The 10,368-nt window shown below is 34.9% G+C and overlaps 1 non-coding gene across 1 annotated transcript; it reads left to right on the top strand.

The window, feature by feature from the left end:
• The first annotated feature begins 1,778 nt into the window (after positions 1 to 1,778).
• Positions 1,779 to 1,886, top strand: LOC127746114 (small nucleolar RNA R71). Its single transcript, XR_008007734.1, has one exon. It is a non-coding gene; the product is annotated as a small nucleolar RNA R71 (small nucleolar RNA).
• The last annotated feature ends 8,482 nt before the right edge of the window (positions 1,887 to 10,368 follow it).

Below are 10,368 nucleotides of genomic sequence, written 5' to 3'. Positions count from 1 at the left end.
ACAATTTAAGTTTGGTGTTGTGATGAGCGGATAATTTATACGCTTTTTGGCATTGTTTTTAGTATGTTTTTAGTACATTTTAGTTAGTTTTTATTATATTTTTTTAGTTTTTAATTAAAATTTACTTTTCTGGACTTTTCTATGAGTTTGTGTATTTTTTTGTGATTTCAGGTATTTTCTGGCTGAAATTGAGGGACCTGAGCAAAAATCTAATTTAGAGGCTGAAAAAGGACTGCAAATGTTGTTGGATTCTGACCTCCCTGCACTCGAAGTGGATTTTCTGGAGCTACAGAAGCCCAATTAGCGTGCTCTCAATTGTGTTGAAAAGTAGACATCTTGGGCTTTTCAGCAACAGATAATAGTCCATACTTTGCCCAAGAATTGATGGCCCAAACTGGCATTTCAAATCAGCTTCAGAATTTCCGGTGTTTAACGCCGGAACTGGCACAAAAGTTGGAGTTAAACACCTAAACTGGCATAAAAGCTGGCGTTTAACTCTAGGAAAAGTCTCTACACATGAAAGCTTCAATGCTCAGCCCAAACACACACCAAGTGGACCCCAGAAGTGGATTTTTATGTCATTTACTCATTCTTGTAAACCCTAGGTCACTAGTTCACTATAAATAGGACTTTTTGCTATTGTATCTTCATCTCATGACACATTACACATTTCATATTGTATCTTCTACGGCATGAGTCTCTAAACCCCATGGTTGGGGGTGAGGAGCTCTGCTGTGTCTTGATGGATTAATGCAATTACTACTGTTTTTCATTCAATCACGCTTGCTTCTATTCTAAGATACCACTTGTTCTTCAACCTGATGAATGTGATGATCCGTGACACTCATCACCATTCTCACATATGAACGTGTGTCTGACAACCACCTCCATTCTACCTTCGTTTGAGTGTGTATCTCTTGGATTCCTTAAGCAGAATCTTCGTGGTATAAGCTAGAACCTATTGGCGGCCATTCTTGAGAATCCGGAAAGTCTAAACCTTGTCTGTGGTATTCCGAGTAGGATCCGAGGATTGAATGACTGTGACGAGCTTCAAACTCGCGAGTGTTGGGCGTCAGTGACAGACGCAAAAGAATCACTGGATTCTATTTCGATATGATCGAGAACCGACAGATGATTAGCCATGCGTTGACAGCATGCGTTGAACATTTTCACTGAGAGGATGAGAGGTAGCCATTGACAACGGTGAAACCCAACATACAGCTTGCCATGGAAGGAGCCTTGCGTGCATGAAGAAGAAGACAGTAGGAAAGTAGAGATTCAAAAGATATAGCATCTCCAAAACCTCAACCTATTCTCCATTACTGCAAAACAAGTATTTATTTCATGTTCTTTTACTTTTTACAATTAAATCTGAGAATTATTGATGTCCTGACTAAGAGTTACAAGATAACCATAGCTTGCTTCAAGCCGACAATCTCCGTGGGATCGACCCTTACTCACGTAAGGTATTACTTGGACGACCCAGTGCACTTGCTGGTTAGTTGTGCGGAATTAAAAAAGTGTGATTGTGATTTCGTGCACCATATGGCATTCAGAGCATCAATTTCAAGAACTCCCTTCCTCTGAGGCGTCCCATTACTCACGGAATTCCTCTCAGAAGTGTACATGAATTGGTTATTTGCAACCATGTCAATGAGTTCTTGAGCTTATGCAGGTGTTTTCTTTAGGTGAATAGATCCACCTGCAGAATGGTCCAGTGACATCTTAGAAAATTTAGATAGGCCATAATAGAATATATCCAAAATGGTCCATTTAGAAAGCATGTTAGAAGGACACCTTTTGGTCATCTGCTTGTATCTTTCCCAAGCTTCATAGAGGGATTCACCATCTTTTTGTTTGAAGGTTTGAACATCCACTCTAAGCTTGCTCAGCTTTTGAGGAGGAAAGAACTTAGCCAAGAAGGCCGCGACCAGCTTATCCCATGAGTCCAGGCTATCTTTAGGTTGTGAATCCAATCATATTCTAGCTCTGTCTCTTACAGCAAAAGGGAAAAGCATGAGCTTGTAGACTTCAGGATCTACTCCATTAGTCTTAATAGTCTCACAGATCTGCAAGAACTCAGTTAAAAACTGGTAAGGATCTTCTGATGGAACTCCATGGAACTTGCAGTTCTGTTACAGTAGAGCAACTAGTTGAGGTTTCAGCTCAAAATTATTTGCTCCAATGGCAGGGATTGAGATGCTTCTTCCATCAAATTTGGAAGTAGGTGTAGTATTCTCACCAAGCATCTTCCTTGCAATATTATTTTCGGCTACCATCTCCTCTTCCTTTTCAAAAATTTTTGTAAGGTTATCTCTGGATTGTTGTAATTTAGCTTATCTTAGTTTCCTCTTCAGAGTCCTTTCAGGTTCAGGATTTGCCTCAACAAGAATGTTCTTGTCCTTGCTCCTGCTCATATGAAAAAGAAGGGAACATAAAATAATAATAGGGATCCTCTTTACCACAGTAGAGAGATTCCTTTATGTTAGTAGAAGAAGAAAGGAATAGAAGAAGGAAAAGGTAAGAATCCAAACACAAGGGTGAAGATAAGTTCAGATTCTTGAGATGAAGAGAAGTGTTAGTAAATAAATAAATAAATAGAAGAAGATGAGAGGGAGAGAATTCGAAAATAAATTTTGAAAAAGAGTTAGTGATTTTCAAAAATTGGAGAGAAGAATTAAAATTAAAATTAAAATTTAAAACAATTAGTTAATTAAAAGAATTTTGAAAAAGGGGGAGGTAATTTTCGAAAATTAGAGAGCTAAAATTAGTTAGGTGATTTTGAAAAAGATAAAAGATAAACAAAAGTTAATTGGTTAGTTTGAAAAAGATTTGAAATTTAATTTTGAAGAGAAAAGAAGTTAGAAAAGATATTTTAAAGTCAAATTTTTGAAAAAGATAAAATTTTGAAAAAGGATGTGATAGAAAAGATATTTTGAAAAAGAATTGGTTTTTAAAATTAAAATTTGATTACTTGACTAATAAGAAACTAAAAGATATGATTCTAGAATTTAAAGATTGAACCTTTCTTAACAAGAAAGTAACAAACTTCAAATTTTTGAATCAATCACATTAATTGTTAGTAAAGTTTTCAAAATTTTGAAATAAAGATAAGAAAAAGATTTTGAAAATAAATTTTAAAAATTTTGAAAATAATAAAAAAATAAAAAAGATTTGATTTTTGAAAAAGATTTAGAAAAGATAAGAATATTAAATTTGAAAATTTGACTTGACTTGTAAGAAATAGCTAAGTTTTAAAAATTTTTGACCAAGTCAACTCAAATTTTCGAAATTTTGAGAGAAATAAGGAATATATATTTTTTTATTTTTGAATTTTTAATGATGAGAGGGAAAAACATAAAAATGACCCAAAACATAAAATTTTTGGATCAAAACACATGATGCATGCAAGAACACTATAAATGTCAAGATGAATACCAAGAACACTTTGAGGATTATGATGAACATCCCGACTTATTTTTGAAAATTTTCAAGAAAAGAAAAACATGCAAGACACCAAACTTAGAAATTTTCAATGCTTATACACTATGAATGCAAAAATGCATATGAAAAACAACAAAAAACACAAAACAAGAAAATTTAAAGATCAAACAAGAAGACTTACCAAGAATAACTTGAAGATCATGAAGAACACTATGAATGCATGAATTTTCGAAAAATGCAAGAACAAGATGAATATGCAATTGACACCAAACTTAAAACATGACACAAGACTCAAACAAGAATCACAAAATATTTTTGGTTTTTTTATTTTATGATTTTTTTGTATTTTCTTTCGAAATTTTATAGGAAAAAGAAAATACGAAATTCTAAATTTTTAATAAGAATTCCAGGAATCTTTCAATGTTAGCCTAAAGCTCCAATCCAAGGGTTAGACATGGCCTAATAGCCAACCAGCTTTAGGATATAAATCAGGCATGCAATAGCTGATACTTCATCCAACTCCATATACATGCCTTTTATGTTGACAAGTGGAAGCCTCAATCCAAAAGAATTTGGATATGGCTTTACAGCCAGCCAGGCTTCAACATGTTACCATGAAACTCTAAAATTCATTCTTAAAAATTTAGAATAATTTTTGAAAACAAAAGGAAAATTTTTTTTGAAAGAATTTTGAAATTTTTTTTTCCGAAAATAAAATAAAAAGAAAATTACCTAATATGAGCAACAAGATGAACCGTCAGTTGTCCAAACTCGAACAATCCCCGGCAATGGTGCCAAAAACTTGGTGCACGAAATTGTGATCTCTAATAATGACATTCAACTTGGTATGCACGTTTATAACTCAGCACTTTCTTCACAACCTCGCACAACTAACCAGCAAGTGCACTAGGTCGTCCAAGTAATAAACCTTACGTGAGTAAGGGTCGATCCCACGGAGATTGTTGGTATGAAGCAAGATATGGTCATCTTGTAATTCTCAGTTAGGCGGATAATAAATGGTTATGGAGTTTTCGAATAATAATAATAAATAGACAGAAAATAAAGATAGAAATACTTATGTAAATCATTGGTGGGAATTTTAGATAGGCGTATGAAGATGCTGTGCTCCTTTTGAATCTCTGCTTTTCTACTGCCTTCATCCAATCCTTCCTACTCCTTTCCATGGCAAGCTGTATGTAGGGCATCACCGTTGTCAATGGCTACATCCCATCCTCTCAGTGAAAATGGTCCAAATGCTCTGTCACAGCACGGCTAATCATCTGTCGGTTCTCGATCATGTCGGAATAGAATCCATTGATTCTTTTGCGCTTGTCATCACGCCCAAAAATCGCGAGTTTAAAGCTCGTCACAGTCATTCAATCCATGAATCCTACTTGGAATACCACAGAAAAGGTTTAGACTTTCCGGATTCTCATGAATGCCGCCATCAATTCTAGCTTATACCACGAAGATTCTGATTAAGGAATCCAAGAGATATGCGCTCGGTCTAAGGTAGAACAGAAGTGGTTGTCAGTCACGCGTTCATAGGTGAGAATGATGATGAGTGTCACGGATCATCACATTCATCATGTTGAAGTGCAACGAATATCTTAGAATAGGAATAAACTGAATTGAATAGAAAATAGTAGTAATTGCATTAAAACTCGAGGTACAGCAGAGCTCCACACCCTTAATCTATGGTGTGCAGAAACTCCACCGTTGAAAATACATAAGTGATAGTGGTCCTGGCATGGCCGAATGGCTAGCCCCCATGGTCTAAGAACTAAACGTCCAAAGATGTCTAATACAATAGTAAAATGTCCTATTTATACTAGACTAGCTACTAAGGTTTACAGAAGTAAGTAATTGATGCAGAAATCCACTTCCGGGGCACACTTGGTGTGTGCTTGGGCTGAGCTTGAGCTTTACACGTGCAGAGGCTTCTCTTGGAGTTGAACGCCACGTTCCAACATATTTTTGGCGTTCAACTCTGGTTCGTGACGTGTTTCTGGCGTTTGACTCCAGAATGCAACATGAAACTGGCGTTGAGTGCCAGTTTACGTCATCTAATCTCGAATAAAGTATGAACTATTATATATTGCTGGAAAGCTCTGAATGTCTACTTTCCAACGCCGTTGAGAGCGTGCCATTTGAAGTTTGGTAGCTCCAGAAAATTCATTTCAAGTGCAGGGAGGTCAGAATCCAACAGCATCAGCAGTCCTTTGTTAGCCTTTTATCAGAGTTTTGCTCAGGTCCCTCAATTCCAGCCAGAAAATACCTGAAATCACAGAAAAATACACAACTTCATAGTAAAGTCCAAAAATGTGAGTTTAGCATAAAAACTAATGAAAACATCCCTAAAAGTAGCTAGATCCTACAAAAAATTACCTAAAAACAATGCCAAAAAGCGTATAAATTATCCGCTCATCAGGGGGTTAAATTATTGTTTCTTGAAATGAGGCTTAATCACCTTATTATGAAATTTGTTTTCATGATTCGAATGATTTTTTTGCATAATTTTAGTAATATTGACTTTATCATACACTTCTTTATTATATTGCTCATTAGCCATATTTCTCTTTTTATCCTCTATTTTAATATGCACTATGGTCTCTTGCAAATTCATGATTTTTCTCTTTTGCATAAAACTAAATTTATAATCTTTCCATGAAACCGCCAATTTCTTAACAAGAGTTTGAGATACGAACCTTTCAGGTAAAACATCTCCTTCCTTAGCAAGTTCATCTACAACCTTAGTAAATGAGAAAAAAAAAACTTTTATCTTCTACCATTTAGAATGCATTGAAATTATGAACTAAAAAGTTTTTACTACCTTTTTCTTCATAAATATATTTTTGTATCAATGTATTCCAAATAATTTTAGCATGAACATAATGATAATAAATATTATATAAATAATTATTTAATGCTCTTAAAATTGTATGTCTATATAATTTATCTTTCATTTTCCAATCTTTCAAAGCTTGATCATAATTTTTGGTATCTTCATCTGGCTTTGGGTCAACTAAGATAGAATTGATCCCAAAAAAATCAAAATACTTCTATAATCTTATTTTGCCATCGTTTAAAATTAGTTCCATCAAAACGATCAATATTTGAAGCATCGGGAATAACCTTTGTAGCAGTTAAAATATTATGATCCATAATAGAATAATTGTAATAAATCTTAAGATTGTTGGAGATTAAGACTTTCAAAATAATATTTTAGCTACTTTTAAATACAAATAAAATTTTGTAAACAAATAAATTAAAGAATATTAGAACGAGTTTACCACGAATCATACTAGGCATTGTCCTTAAGAATTTATTACCGCCCTATTCATAGGTGGAATGGCTTTGAAGGAAATCCTCCAAGATTAGACGTGAATCATCAAGAATACAGTCCACACCAATATTCTTGGAACAATTGGAGTAGCACAACCTCTTTCTTCTTATTAATTGAAAAATATGTTTCAAGTAATTCTTACTAATATTTGAGAAGGCTGTTATTAAGAGAGAGAGAGAGAGAGCACAAGTTACAGATTAACAAAAATTGAGAGTTTTTTGGAGTATATATTTTTTTATTGTATCTAATGCTTCTCCTTTTATATAATTCAATTCATGCAACGGTCATAAAATAATTCAATATTTTTCTTTTTAATTAGCAATAATTCAATTTAATGTTTTTCTTCTTAATTAACAACGGTCATATTTTCAAGAAGATTAGCAACGGTTATAAATCAATTCAAAACTTTTATTTTTATTTTTATTAGAGTATCTCATGTGATACTAAATTTGAAACACAATCTTAAAAATACAACAATATGTATAATATAAAATAAGTTGTAATGGATCTATCAGGACTAGTCTTATGAGAGAAAATTATTGTGAGGTGATTAACAAGTACAACGGTAGCCACACATATATCAGAGCTATAATTTCTCAAGACCATGTTAAACTGGACTCAAACACTATTGTAGAAGTGATAAAGCCATTAATGTAAGATGATCCATCTTTGAAAGTGGTATCTTTGATCTTTGAAGTTTTATCTAAGTTCAATTATACAATAAGTTTTTGCAAAGAACGGTTGGCTAAGCAAAAGTCAATCGAGAAAGTTTTCATAGGTTGGAAATTCATATTTGGTGTGACAACACCAAACTTATTCCATGAAACACATTCTAAAATTAATCAAATGCTAAAAAGAAAAAGAAACAAGAATATAAATTACCAAATATTGGATTGTCTCCCAATAAGCACTTTTTTAACGTCATTAGCTTGACAGTGCAGCTCTTTCTAAGTACCTAGATTTGAACTGTTCTTTAATAATCAATGTCGCCTCCAAGGTAGTGCTTCAACCTTTGGCCATTGATAGTGAACTTCCTCTTGAAGTGATCTTTCATAATCTCAATGTGACCATAACGAGACACTATAGTGACAGTGAAAGGCCCAAACCATCTTGAATTTAACTTCCCAGGGAAGAGTATAAGTTTTGAATTGAAAAGGAGTACTCTTTAGCCAGGTTCAAAGGTCTTTCAGAGAATATTCTTGTCATGCCACCTATTAGTCCTCTGCTTATATAATTTACCATTGTCATATGTTGTAGCTCTAAACTCATCAAGTTCAGTGAGTTGAAGTAGTTTCTTTTCTCCCACATCTTTGGCATCAAAGTTGAGAAACTTTGTAGCATAATATGCTCTATGCTCCAACACCACTGGTAAGTGACAAGCTTTTCCATAGACAAGTTGATAAGGAGACATGCCAATGGGGTTTTAAAGGCAATTCTATAAGCCTAGAGGGCATCATCTATTTTCCTAGTCCAGTGTTTCCTTGATGCATCCATTGTTTTCTCCAAAATTCTCTTGAGTTCACTATTAGAGACCTCCACTTGTCCACTAATCTGAGGGTGGTAGGAAATGACTTCAAACTTTTGGAGAAGAGTGTCTAGTTACTTGTTGCAAAAGTGGCTTCCTCCATCACTGATTAATGTCCTTGGAACACCGAACATACAAAAAAATATTTTTTTTTGAGAAAGTTAATAACCACTTTAGAATCATTGGTGGGTAGGGCTACTGCCTCCAACCATTTAGATATATAATCAACAACAATGAGTATATAAATGTTGGAGTATAAATATGGAAAAGGTCCTATGAAATCTATCCCCATACATCAAATAGCTCTTGATGGACGAAATTGTGATCCTCAAAGTTGGTCTCTTTGTACTTGTATGAAATTTATATATTGGCTCTATCAAAAATACCCCAAAGAGATCATGGTATGATAAATTGGGATCTTAATAATCCCTGGTGTGATCATAACTCCGTTCAACTTAACCAGCAAGTGTACTGGGTCATCCAAGTAATACCTTACGTGAGTAAGGATCGATCCCACAGAGATTGTTGGTATGAAGCAAGCTATGATCATCTTGTAAATCTCAGTCAGGCAGATTTAAATGGTTTATGATGAGTTCGAAAATTAATAATAAACAGAAAATAAAATAGGATAGAAATACTTATGTAAATCAATAGTGGGAATTTCAGATAAGCGTATGGAGGTGCTATGCTCCTCTTGAATCTCTACTTTCCTACTTCTTCCTTCAATCCTTCTTACTCCTTTCCATGGCAAGCTGTATGTAGGGCATCACCATTCTTTTGCGTCTGTTACTAACGCCCAGCCTTCAGGAGTTTGAAGCTCGTCACAGTCATTCAATACCGGAATCCTACTCGGAATACCACAGACAATGTTAAACTTTCCAGATTCTCGGAATCCTACTCGGAATACCACAGACAAGGTTAGACTTTCCAGATTCCCATGAATGCTGCCATCTATCTAGCTTATACCACGAAGATTCTGTTGGGGAATCTAAGAGATATGCGCCCGGCCTAAAGTAGAACAGAAGTAGTTGTCAGTCACGCGCGTTCATAGGTGAGAATGATGATGAGTGTTACAGATCATCACATTCATCAAGTTGAAGTGCAACGTATATCTTGGAATAAGAATAAAAGAGAGTTGAATAGAAAATAATAGTAATTGTATTGAAACTTGAGGTACAGCAGAGCTTCACACCCTTAATCTATGGTGTGTAGAAACTCCACCGTTGAAAATACATAAGTGAAAGGTTCGGGCATGGCCGAATGGCCAGCCCCCTAAAACGTGATCAATGGCCTCCTAAGATGAAGAATAATACAAAACTGAGACCAGAGATGAAATGTGGTCAAAAGACTCCTAATACAATAGTAATTTATCCTATTTATACTAGACTAGCTACTAGGGTTTACAGAAGTAAGTAATTGATGCATAAATCCACTTCCGGGGCCCACTTTGGGCTGAGCTTGGTCTATCCACGAGCTGAGGCTTCTCTTGGAGTTGAACGCCAAGTTATAACGTGTTTTGGGCGTTCAACTCTGGGTCGTGAGGTGTTTTGGCGTTTAACTCCAGACAGCAGCATGTACTTGGCGTTGAGCGCCACTTTACATCATCAATTCCCGAATAAAGTATGGACTATTATATATTTTTGGAAATCTCTGGATGTCTACTTTTCAACGCCGTTAAGAGCGCGCCATTTGGAGTTCTGTAGCTCCAGAAAATCCATTTTGAGTGCAGGGAGGTCAGATTCCAACAGCATTAGCAGTCCTTTTGTCAGCCTTTTTCAGAGTTTTGCTCAAGTCCCTCAATTTCAGCCAGAAATTACCTGAATTCATAGAAAAACACACAAATTCATAGTAAAGTCTAGAAATGTGAATTTAACATAAAAACTAATGAAAACATCCCTAAAAGTAGCTTGAACTTACTAAAAACTACCTAAAAACAATGCCAAAAAGCGTATAAATTATCCGCTCATCACAACACCAAACTTAAATTGTTGCTTGTCCCCAAGCAACTGAAAATCAATTAGGATAAAAAGAAGAGAATATACTATAAATTCCA

The sequence above is a fragment of the Arachis duranensis genome, chromosome 3, assembly GCF_000817695.3.
Source record: "Arachis duranensis cultivar V14167 chromosome 3, aradu.V14167.gnm2.J7QH, whole genome shotgun sequence".
Classification (NCBI taxonomy): Eukaryota; Viridiplantae; Streptophyta; class Magnoliopsida; order Fabales; family Fabaceae; genus Arachis; species Arachis duranensis.
Note: the sequence above shows the minus strand (reverse complement) of the source record. Positions and strands in the feature narration are given on the sequence as shown.